The 12,378-nt window shown below is 37.0% G+C and overlaps 1 long non-coding RNA gene across 1 annotated transcript; it reads right to left on the bottom strand.

Moving 5' to 3' along the window:
• On the bottom strand, nucleotides 1–4,917 carry LOC113238756. The gene is made up of 3 exons (XR_003311126.1): nucleotides 4,781–4,917; nucleotides 3,869–3,966; nucleotides 1–16 (listed from the first exon to the last, which is right to left on the bottom strand). It is a non-coding gene; the product is annotated as an uncharacterized LOC113238756 (long non-coding RNA).
• Between the last annotated feature and the right edge of the window lie 7,461 nt (nucleotides 4,918–12,378).

Below are 12,378 nucleotides of genomic sequence, written 5' to 3'. Positions count from 1 at the left end.
CCTCAAAACCGCAGATCTGGAATAATTAAAATTAATTACAGTCGTTTCATAATTAGCAGAATCATCTTTATTAACCCACAGCTGAGCCAGGCTCCGCCCCACTGCTGAGCACACACAGCGCGTCAGTGCGTCTCACAACGGCTGTCTCCCAACTTCCACGGACCGTAATGTCATACTGTCAAGACTCTTATCCATGAGGATGTAGATAAGTACATGTCGCCACAGGGACTCGAACCGAAATCGCTCTCAAACGAAAAGTAACCTTTTTCTTACTGATTGCAGTAGAGCTCCTTGTGCAACAGTTCATCCTGGAAAGTACTGCCACCTTATCTAATTCTGCCGCCAACCGGAACACAGTTCAACTGCCTCCGTGACTGAATGGTTACCATGCCGCCGTGCCGACTGCCATGCAGAGGTCCTAGGTTCGATTCGATTCCCGGGCCTAGAGAATAGTTCGTAAGGCCTTTATTTATTTCTCTCATGAGTTTGGGTGTAATTTGTGGTTGTCTACGTGAGTGTCTATGGCACCCGCTATACAGGGTTTCCCTAGTGCGGGGCTATTCCGGTTTGAAAGGATAAGGGTGCTGGTGAAATTACGAGCACATTACAGGATCTTTCAGGAGAGCACAAATTGTAAATTCTTTCGTGAAGATCGGGAGAAATTGTAAATAGCACTATGAGATCGGAAATTAGTCGTCTGTTATTCGAGGGTGTTTAGGCGATACAACGTGAGTCTAAATTCCATACAAATATCATTCAAAATGTATTCTATAGCATTTAAGTTTATTTGAAAAGGGCAATCCCTGGAGTTTCTTGCTCGTTCTTCTCAGGGAGGTCACCGTAGTGAACGAGCTGTAGCTTAAAAAATGACGATTTCAAGTGTAAAAATTATACCTATTGAATAGATTATTGACTTGTTCATCTAAATGGAGAGTTAGATACATTTTTCAGGGGTTCTGCAAATCTTGTTTCTCTAGTTATCATAGGATATATCTTTTCTAATTCAATCGCTGACGCGATTTCTAACAGATTCGGGAACGGAGGTGTCTCTACCTACAAAATTTTCAAAAATGTTAATATAAAAACCAACAATTCTACGGCAAAATGTATATTGCCCCCGAACGGTTACCATGCTAGACTGTGACTCAGAGGTCCCAGGTTCGATCCCCGAGCCGGGAGAAATATTTGCATGGCCTACATTTATTTCTCTCGTGAATTTGGGTGTAATTTGTGGTTATCTATGTGTGTGTCCATGGCACCCGCGATACAGGGTTTCCCTAGTGCGGGGCTATGAGTGTGTGTACGTTATTATTATTATATCTATTTTAGACTCATTTTTATTATTATTACATTGTCAACAAAAACGTTGATGCTTTTCTGGGCAGAAGTTGGAATAAGGAAATTAGAGGGTGAGAATGGAACCCTTCCTCTAATTTTATACTTTACACTACATTCACTCACACCACGTCCTCAGAAGCACAAATACACAAAAGCACACACACACAACACACACACACACACACACACACACACACACATCGACACATTAAATCTTTATTTTAAAATTAATTTAAGTAAATTTACGTGTAATTAAAACATAAGGAGGTTTATAAATTTTAATGTAAACACTTATTTTTAAAACCCCTTGAACCTATTTAACTTAACTGTGTGCCATAAATGTAAGTTACTGGACATAATATACTAGGTCTCTACGACACAAGGATATACTTAGTGCAAGGACCGCGAGAAATCATTGGTAGAAAGAGTCATGTAGCATAGTTAAATGGTGTAAATGCAAATTATTGTAATCCTATTTGGTCAATAAAATTTATTATTATTATTATTAATTTGCCACCCTTACAGGGGTTTTTTTTTTTCATATTTCAAAAAATTCCGAACTCTTTCAGACAAAAAAGAATTCTCAAACTCGGTTCACAAAATATCGCGTTATCGAGTAATTCCGCAACATACACACACAAAAAAATAAAGTCGAATTGAGTACCTCATTCTTTTTTGGAAGTCGGTTAAAAAAGACAACGGTGTTGACTGTTCGTGAATGTGTTTAAATAATTAGTAAAACAATTAATTTTTTTTCAATTAGAATAAGATCATTGAACTCCTATTAATGGGAAACACGCGTCGCTGGGTTTTCTGATAAGGAAAATTTTATGCGTCAATTTTTTCGTATGTTTGCGTTGTATATGAAATAATAATTGTGTGTTGTAAAAGCTTCTCTCAAAATTTAATATCAAGTTCTCGTGTTTTCGTTATTATTACACACTGAAATAATAATAATGCACACACTCATAGCCCCGCAGTCCCTACTGCAGCTAGGGTTACCTATCAGAAGTCCGAAATGACATTTTCCAGAAATAACGTTAGTTCGAATTTTCATAACCTCGAAAGTAATTTTAAGAGGAAAATGTTTCTTCTTTTAAACTTAACTTAACCTAACCTTTTTTTTATTACCGTGAGGAAAATGCGTTACGCATTCCCCGCCGCTGGAAGAGGGCGTGGATTTGTGGATATGTGGATGGTGTGGAGCATACCCACTACTATGAAAACCTCACGATGTTCCTGCGCGCACTTGGCGCCGGAGCCGCGGGGTTCCTTTCAGATGCTACCGCGACTCCGGTGATGCCGGTCCGCCTTTGGGTGGACCCCTACACCATCCCACCCCTTTATCATGTGGAGCGACCTGCACGGAGATGCCCCGTAACATTTGGGGCACCTACCGGCGGCGGAGTCCTGTGCAATGCAGCGGCAGGGTCTCCCAACCCTTTACCCTGCTGGCCTCCGCTGATGGGACGCAGGCGGTCGACGAAGAGCCGTCGTGTGCGTCCTCTCCGCCGACGCCGAATGGGGTCCGAGAGGGCGCTGTCTTCGCAGACCCGTTCAGCCGTCTCCTTCTGCGACATCACATTCTCACAGAAGGAGACCATCACCTGCCATAACCTCTCGCTTCCCAGCATGGCTCCTATGCTGGGCAGTGAGAGGTCTCGCCCTCCCACCACCTCTACGAGATGCCGGCGCTGCTGGCTCCAGGTCGGGCACACCTCCAAGGTGTGCCTCGCCGAGTCTGTACCAGCGCCGCACTCGTGACACTCCGGGGTCACCTTCCTGCGTGCGATCTTGTGCAGGTAGTCACCAAAACAAACGTGTCCGGTGAGTTCCGGCTCCGCAATCGGCGAAGCCATGGAGGGAGGCGAGAAACTCTCATCCCCCCCGGGAACAGGCCAGAACTTAACCTAACCTAACCGAACCTAATCGTGTCTTTTCGATAAACATTCAACATATCCTGAAAGAACAACGGTTTTGTTATAATTTGGTTTTCGGTGTAATGAAAATTCTAACAAACGTTATTTCGGAAAACATCAATTCGAGTTTGTGATAGGTTACCTAGTATACTACACTATCGACGTGCCATCGAAGAGTGGAATTCGATGGCTAGCCACTGACAGACAAGCCTCTACTCTTAGCTTTTTGTAGAACATCAAACATCCGAAATCCTGCCCTCTATCGACATACAACAGAGACGATTTAAAATTACCAGATTGGAGGATCTTGTATCTAGTTGTAATATTTGCAATATTATTTGTGAACAACCGATTAATAATACTAATTACGCACACATTCAACATAGCCCCGCACTAGGGAAACCCTGTGTCGCGGGTGCTATAGACACACACATAGGCAACCACAAATTACACCCAAACTCACGAGAGAAATAAATGTAGGCCATAGAAATATTTCTCCCGGCCCGGAAATCGAACCTGGGATCTCTGCGTGGGATGGCAACCGTTCGGCCACAGAGGCAGTTAAATAATAATAAATAAATGCTTCTTTCTTTCTTCTTTCTTTCTAATACCTGTGGAGTAATTCGCTTCTTGATATCGTCAATGGCCGGCTGACAGTTTCTTATATTCTTGCAAACTCCTGTTGTGCCCTGCTTGTGGTAGCATACTTCTGAAAATTGAAATGACAATGTCAGGCTCGCGTAAATAAGCGGGTGGTAAAGCTTTGTTGGAAAATTGTAATAGAAATAAGATAGACAGTTCCTTGGTTTTCATTGAAAATGAAACTATGTGGTTCTTGATACGACTGTATGTTTTTTTTAAGGGTACAAACAGCTTGTATCACAACGTAATAAAGACCATATTAAATAATTGTAAGCAAAACCAGGTCCCTACTGATAAAAATACAATAGCAAAGGACAGCATTGACAACACTAAACAACTAAACGACATTGGGCACGACACGACATGACACATTATAGAAGCAATGTAACAATTACGCTAATTAGATTACTTTAGTAATACAAAAATGAATTAGGTAATACCTTCTTAATGTACGCACAGTTTGTGTTAAACAAATCAAAATCGTAAAGAGCAGAAACTATGTTAAAATTATTGCTCGCACGCCATATCATTCTTAATGCTACACATAACTCACGTTGTTTGTCACAAATGACTTACCTATTTATTTCTTCACACTGTTTTTACAAAAGTCTAAATATCTCGAAAGTGACATTTTGTGTGTTGGTTCTAATTTGCATAACAATGTCCAATATATGTATTTAAATTTCGTTCTATATTTTCTTACAGATACAACAAAGATGATACTAAATAATCTTAATATAGAAGAAAAGAAGCGATAAAATTATATACTTTTAACCTTCTAGTCACGATACAGACTGAACTTAAAATAAATTTAGATAGTGTTATTAAATTCAACGCCAACGTGTTAGTATATAAAAGATAACAATAATCTGTATACTGACCTTGCGAAACCACATAGCCGATCCACAAAAACATAAATACACTTTTACAATACATTATTCATCCAGTTGTAGTCGCTTTTATTTCAAATACACTGGTTTACGTAATACTTCCTCTGTGAGATGTGTATATTTATTATATAGTAACTGTATCAGGCCTTGCACTGCCTCTGAAAAAATAAAACTTAAATTACAACTTACAATAACACCCCCTTTTTGTCGCAACCTCTAGAGTTTTTAGACTATGTCGGTCCCCGTAGCATGCCGCTGCGATAAAGCTGTTATATCCAGATTTAGCTGTCAAATTGGAGTGATAAAACTAGTTATGAAAGAGATTCAGTCTTTCAAGGCGTTTTATAACGACTCGACCCTAAAATTAAGACTGGAGGTTTTTATTAATAAGTCTTATTAATAAAAACTCGTAGTCGTCATACTAAAAGACTTAAACGAGTTATACGACTTAAACGACTCAAAAGACTTGAACGACTTAAACGACTCAAGTTCTTTGCAAATGGACTTATATCTATTTTAGTCTTATTAAACCCGAAGTTTATAAATAAAAATGACGCAGTATGTAGTACATAATCACGTTTATTTACTTATAATAAAAATTAGGATTCATATAGTGATTTAAGCAATAGGTACGAGATTTTAAGACCTAATTATATAATGATTTCATAAAATTCTTGTTCTGCGAGTAAATTAAAATGAATGAAGGAAATGCATCCAATATTTAAAAGTCTATGGAGATCCAGTTCTAACGTGCTCTTTTTTATTTTGTGTAATATTGGTCTGTAACCATTTTTCTTATTATGAAGTCCTGGTATTTTTGTTTAAACTTCTTTGGAAACCTGTGCACAGAAATGAGATACAATTTATCTGTAATACATAGAACAAACATAAATGATCTGTGCTCGCTAAGTCTAAAAAACTGTGAAGTATTTACTTATGCCGACGATACAGCGCTTTTGGTCTATGATGTGGACTGGGAAAGGGCAAAATTGAGAGCGGAATCATCTCTGAGAGTGATTATGGAATGGCTCTCTACAAATTTACTAACGCTCAACATGGACAAAACCACGTACCTTCGTTTTGACCTGTCTCGCACCGAGCCTCCAGCTGGCACAGACTCTATCAAAGCTCACGTCTGCAATGATACCTCAAATTGTGGTTGCTTTATTCTCTCGAGAACTAGATTTGTGAGATATTTGGGGGTTCTAGAGGATGATAGACTAACCTGGAAACCTCACATCGACAATATTTGTGGAAGAGTAAAGAAGTTGATCTACGTTTTTAGGAATCTGCGTCACTGTGTTAATTCGGATACGCTTCTTTTAGTGTACCGTTCCTTATGTGAATCAATTATTTCTTATTGCATTCCCATCTGGGGCGGTGCATGTAAGACTTATCTTTTGTCCCTTGAACGTGCACAAAGGGCGGTGTTGAAGATCATCTTATTCAAACCAAGAGATTATTCCACTGATGAGTTATATTCCGAAGCCCAGGTGCTCACGGTGAGGCAGTCATTTATACTAAAATGTGTCTTACATCGTCATTCAAATCTACCCCTAGATAAAATTGCTCTTGGTAGACGACAAGGTTTCCCTGTCTGTGATACCAAGCGATGCCGTACTGCCTTTGCTAACGGACAATTAACTGCACTAAGTACTAGATTATATAATAAAATTAATAAATCCCATCAAATATATGCATTAAACAAGTATGAAGTTGGAGATATACTAAGAAAATGGTTACAGAAATTATCTTATGAGAAGACGGAAGAACTCCTGGTTATATTATCATAAATAGCCTTCCATACTTAAATTTTATTTATCTATTTATTTTATTTATCTATCTATATAAATGCTATTTAAGCGCACTCTACTCCATTTCATTTCACACACACACACACACACACACACACACTTTCACACACACACACACACACACACACACACACACACACACACACACACTTACACACACACACACTTACACACTCGCACATTCACACACGCACACACACAGTTACACATACTTTCTACTTACTTTTTATTACTGCTATTGCTACTCGACACTAGATTCACGGCACTGCACTACACTATTTCAGTTTTAGCCGCAGTTCAAAGATTGTTTTCTTTTCTGATTTTGCCAAAACGGAGAATCTTCGTAACACTATTAACACAGGTTTTTGTACCTAGAATAGGTTATGATGGTTCAACTTTTGTCTGCCCATAAATTGAATAAATTTATTATTATTATTATTATTATTATTATTATTATATTATACATAAAAATCTCGCCTGTCACCCAGTCAGGGGTAGCCAGAGACTGTGGACCTCCACTTAATACGTTTCATTCATCATTATGGTCAAACGAGACAGTATCAGACACTAAAATTTCAGACACGAAAAGGTTCAGAATCCATTTATTTTTTTTATATTAAAGAAACAAATAATTCCCAAAAAACAAATTCTTGAATTGGTTATAATTAACTGACTTCTGCGAACAAAGCTACGTTAACGTTATCCATCAATCGTAAAATAAATATCTTGTGAGTAGAAATAAAATCACGCCATACGAGTCATGACTCGCGACTTCCGCGGCTATAAGTCGCCAGTCGTTTTAGTCCTACAAGTCTTTTAAGCTTCCTAGGGTTAAAAGACTTAGACTCGAATTAGTCTTCAGTTTTAGACTTATGACTCAATCGAGGGTTAAAAGACTAGACTAGTCGTGAGGCGTTAAAAATTAGTCGAGGTTTTTTAAAGGCCTTTAAAGACTGAGTCTCTTTCATCACTAGATAAAACCGCCATTTCAAAATTTTAACAAAATAGCTAATATGGCGACCACCGTATCGTCACGAGCTGCACGTCTGCAGTGCAACTCAGAGCTTTAAATCGCAAAGATCTGAGTGGCACTGACAAGTCCCATTTGCCTGTAATTTCACCAGCACCCTTACCCTTCAAAACCGGAACACAGTAATGCTAACATTACTGCTTGGCGGCAGAAATAAGGTGGCAGTATTTCCCTAGACGAACTCTTTCACAAAGACGTACACGTCTTTGCTACCAACATTCATATTTACAGTACCGGCACGCTATGATGGCCGTTTTGATAGATTACTATAGTGTGGTCAAATCTCAATTCATTACCGAAAAATATATAATCAAATGCTCGCACCTGTAAGTTTTTAGATTTATAACTAGTATTACAAGGGGTAGGTGATTAAATAGTTTTAATAAAACGAAAATAAAAATGTTTACTTAATATATCGTCAATTCGAAACTGCTTTGTTTTGCACTGAGCTTGAGTTTGTCGGAGATAGAAGTTGTGCTGGCCAGCGATCCCATAAGTGACGATCGCATTAGATTTTTTAAATTTCTGATTTCGAAAGACAAATGCCGAGTTGTGTCATAAAATTATACATTCTATAATTTTTACTGCAAGTCACTATTGACAGCAATTAGAGCTTCAACGTAGTTATGAGCGGACAAACGTCAAAACGGTCATCATAGCGTGCCGGTACTATAGTAAAACGGAAAACGCAAAGAAGAGATATTGCTTATTTCTATAAGAAATTTCTTCCTGCAGACCAAAACACAGGACAAAATAATTTTAATAGCGGGTTTACGTACACAACAAAACAACAATAAATTATGTAATAAAAATAAATAAATAGCAAAAGATTACTACAGACTATATTAATTTCATATTATAATATCTATAAAATGGATGAAACAGATGATAAATAGCGCTCCTTGCTCTCATTTTAAAGATAGCTAAGGATTTACTATGATGTACAGCGGGAAGTGCGTTCCAAAGTCTGACCGCATTAACAGTAAATGAGTGAAAATAAAAACCGTAATTGAATTATGGAAAAGATAACTGGGGCCTTACGAGAGAGCGACAAGGCTTATCCTGGGACCTGTGAAAGCTGAAACGCTGTTTCAGGTACCTGTGAGACAAAGAATTATGTAGAATTTTGTAAAGAAAAGAGACGATGTGCAATTCCTGCGGAGACGAATGCGAAGCCACTTCAGCTGATTTCATTTCTTGATTTCATAACTAAGTAAATTACTCTTGAAATTGTCATACTGATTAAACTTTACAGCTCATTCGTAAGGCAGATTTCCCTGAGAGGTATGAGCAGGAAAGTCTAGCGGTTACTCTTTGTAAATATACATTTTTATATATTTATTTCAAACATTTTAACATCAACACCTGCAAGAGATAAACCGGTCACTACCACGGAATTTTGTCATCCAAGTACGCAGAAGCTGTATAACCTTTAGTATAAAATTTTTGTTTCACTAACCTCGCAAATGGCAAATTTTGAATATCAACCAGAAATATTATGGAAGCGTATACATTACCCCTTAAATGAATTAGAGACTTTAGGAAGACAACTGTCAAGAACAGCTTGTTTATTTCTACTCCTCGTGTTAAAGTTATGTCTGTCACTATTTCTTATAAAAATATTACTATTCGTCTTAACATAAATAACATTTGACGCTAGTGTAAGAATGTTATTCTCTTTAAGAGCTCTCATGCCAAAAAAGTTTTGACGTTGGCTCCGCCCAAATTTGTGAAACAAATATATGCCTGAAGTTCGCGTGACATGCGACTTAAAAAAATCTCTAGAGACAGTTCTCGATCATGCATAAATATAATTAATTATCTAATTTTTGTCCTAATAACCTGTAGCATTTCGAGGATGAATCGAAAAAATGTGAAAATTAGAGGTAATTTCGTGATTTTTATCTATCGAGGAAACTTTATTGTTTTATGTTTCTGATTAATGTCTATGCTTGAATATATCGTGTAGTTACTCATACAATATTTTATTTTTAACTTTAAAGTGGATATACCCCTCTAAAAACAAATCGAAAATTAGGAATTTTTTCTCTGCTCCCTCTTAACATAAATAACATTTGACGCTAGTGTAAGAATGACAAAGACGCTCCGAAGCCCAGATTGTAAATTGCCCTAACCACTCCTTTTCGCAGGACAAAGATTCTATTATCAGCAGCATTATCACGAAAAAAAAATGCCGTATGTCATTAAAACGTGAAAGGAAGTGTGTGCTGTAGTAAGCCCATCTAACGGTTTCGATGTATGAAAGTTTTCGTATTTTTTAATCACCAGTGCTGAGCCGTTTTGATAACATACTTATACGTGGACCCCATGGCAATTTAGCATCTAAAGTTATACCTGGAAACACAAATGTATCTACAAGGTTAAATTTTTCGTTTCTAACTATAATGTATGTGACTCATGACCGTCTGTCTACCATTGGGTAATGTAAACACATAATTTGTTTTTTCCTCATTAAGGAGCAGGTTATTAATTGCAAACCAATCTAATACTTTAGAAATAGATTTTAATATGAGTAGAAACCAAGGCACAAGGGTACGAAATTTGTTTAATTTTTGTTGAAGTCTACCCTATTTTTTTAAATCGTTTGTACCGTGATTTGTACCGTTTAGGTTCTCGAGTTTTTCTCAGAGAAAAGTTTAGGGAGACTGGTTTCATGGCTGTGAATGAATGTATGCCCGTAAACAATTTACATAATTTCGTAAAAAAGAAGATATCCATAAATTAACCTTAGAACTAAGTTCAAACTCATGATACCACGATTTCGTTTAACTAAGTAAACGACTATTTTTTGGGCAACTGTAGACGTTTTTACAATTAGATTACCATTTCCTAAGTTTAAAACTTACATTAAATGTATTTTAATTGAAAAGCCATATTACAAATTCGTAGATTACGTATTAGCTAAAGATGTATGGAAAGACAACACGAGTCTAGATTCCACACAAATACGATTCAAAGTGTATTCTATAGTATTTAAGTTTATTTGCTCGTGGTGAGTATCTTATAAAATGACGTTTTCAAGTGTAAAAATTTTACCTATGCAATAAATGATTATTTGACTCAGTGCAGAAGTACCTACCTGTCGTCTTTGTACTACGTAAGGTTAAAAACAAATGAATCACAACCAGGCTTGCAAATTCACTTAATAACTTGACAAATGAAAAGATTTTAACCAAACGTACGTAAAATTTGTTATTTAAAAAAGAACTTTATATAATTCACCTTAAAAGTATAGTTTCCAATGCGACATTTCCAAAAAGATAACAAATTAGAATAAAAAAATATTAACACTCAATTATTAAACGCGTTCGCGTCAGTGCCGTCCCTCGTGACCCGTGAGACTAACTTGAACTCGGCAAGGCTGACGGATAACCGGTATCTCGCGAAGATCATGCCAATTAACACTTTAAATATTTATTATAAAACTATATGAAAAAAGGTTATTGTACCAATTAAGAAAACCTTTTAAAAAAACAGGTTTAAAAATTCTACATTGTACAATTTTCACATACACATTTAGGGAAGCAAAAAACGTGATTTTTTTTTATAGCAATTGCAGTGCCACTTAGAACTTTTAATAGCAAAGATGTGTGGAGCATTGCCACTGCGCCCGTCACCCTGAGACATAAGTTGACAAGTCTCATGTGCCTATTTCACCAGAATCCTTCAGAACCGGTACGCAGTAATGTAAGAATTACTACTTGGCGGCAGAAATAGATAAGATGACGACAGTAAGGGTGAAAGGGTTGTAACCCTAACTAGCCGTGAACAGGTTCACGGCAATGAAATGAAACTTTCGGTCTACAAAATTTATTAAAGAAGTAAAGTCTAAAGAAAGGCTGTAACATTATATAGGTAAATGTAAAAAAACAGGTATAACAGTATAAAATACTCCCTACACTGTATTATTAAGGCACTTACCCCTAAATGGGCCGAGAAACTGAATTACTGAAATAGAAACAGAATTAGATACATGAAGGCTGTAGACTTATAAATTGTTACACATGATTAGCTTATTAACAGCTCCGACTCTTGTGGCGGTCGAGCTGGGAGTGACCGCGGTACGAAAACAAAATGAGAAGGTGAAGGAAGATGGAACAATTCAAATTTAAAATTTAAATACATGTAAAATAAAAATATGATAGGACACAAGCGGAGAGAGGCGATACAAAGAGGTGAGATGACACACCGTCACAAGGGTACTTCCCTGCTCTCTTTCACGAAAAGCTCTACTGCTACTAGAAACTGTAAAAGTTTAACATTGATTAAATCAAAATTTAATAAACAAAAAACTTTTAGAAGTTTGCAAAATTTATTAAGAACCTCGAACAACCTTCAACCTCAAACCACTCGACAAACCAGGAAATTAAAACAAAGGCATAAAAAAAATTACACTCGACAAATATTTTATTTTCAAATTACTTACACTTAAAATAAAAAAAGAAGTAAAATAAGGCCGGCCACATACATTTGGAATCCAAAACAACAAAACCATACACATCACGGACTTATCACACACATATTACTAATCGAAATTCCGTATGGTAAGCTTGTGAATTTTAATTCCTCACGGAAAAGGTCGTTCTGAATCAAAGGTCGTTTCGCAACACACAGTCGTAAATTCCGTACGTATTTTCGTTGAGAGAATATCTGCAGGGCTGAAAAGGCGACATTGGCAGAATCATAAAATATGATTAATTGGCTAATTCATATTATGAATTCCT

This window comes from Hyposmocoma kahamanoa, unplaced genomic scaffold (genome assembly GCF_003589595.1).
Source record: "Hyposmocoma kahamanoa isolate Upper Pololo Valley unplaced genomic scaffold, ASM358959v1 98169, whole genome shotgun sequence".
Lineage (NCBI taxonomy): Eukaryota > Metazoa > Arthropoda > Insecta > Lepidoptera > Cosmopterigidae > Hyposmocoma > Hyposmocoma kahamanoa.
The sequence above is the reverse complement of the archived record's forward strand: the minus strand, read 5'-3'. Positions and strand labels throughout refer to the sequence as shown.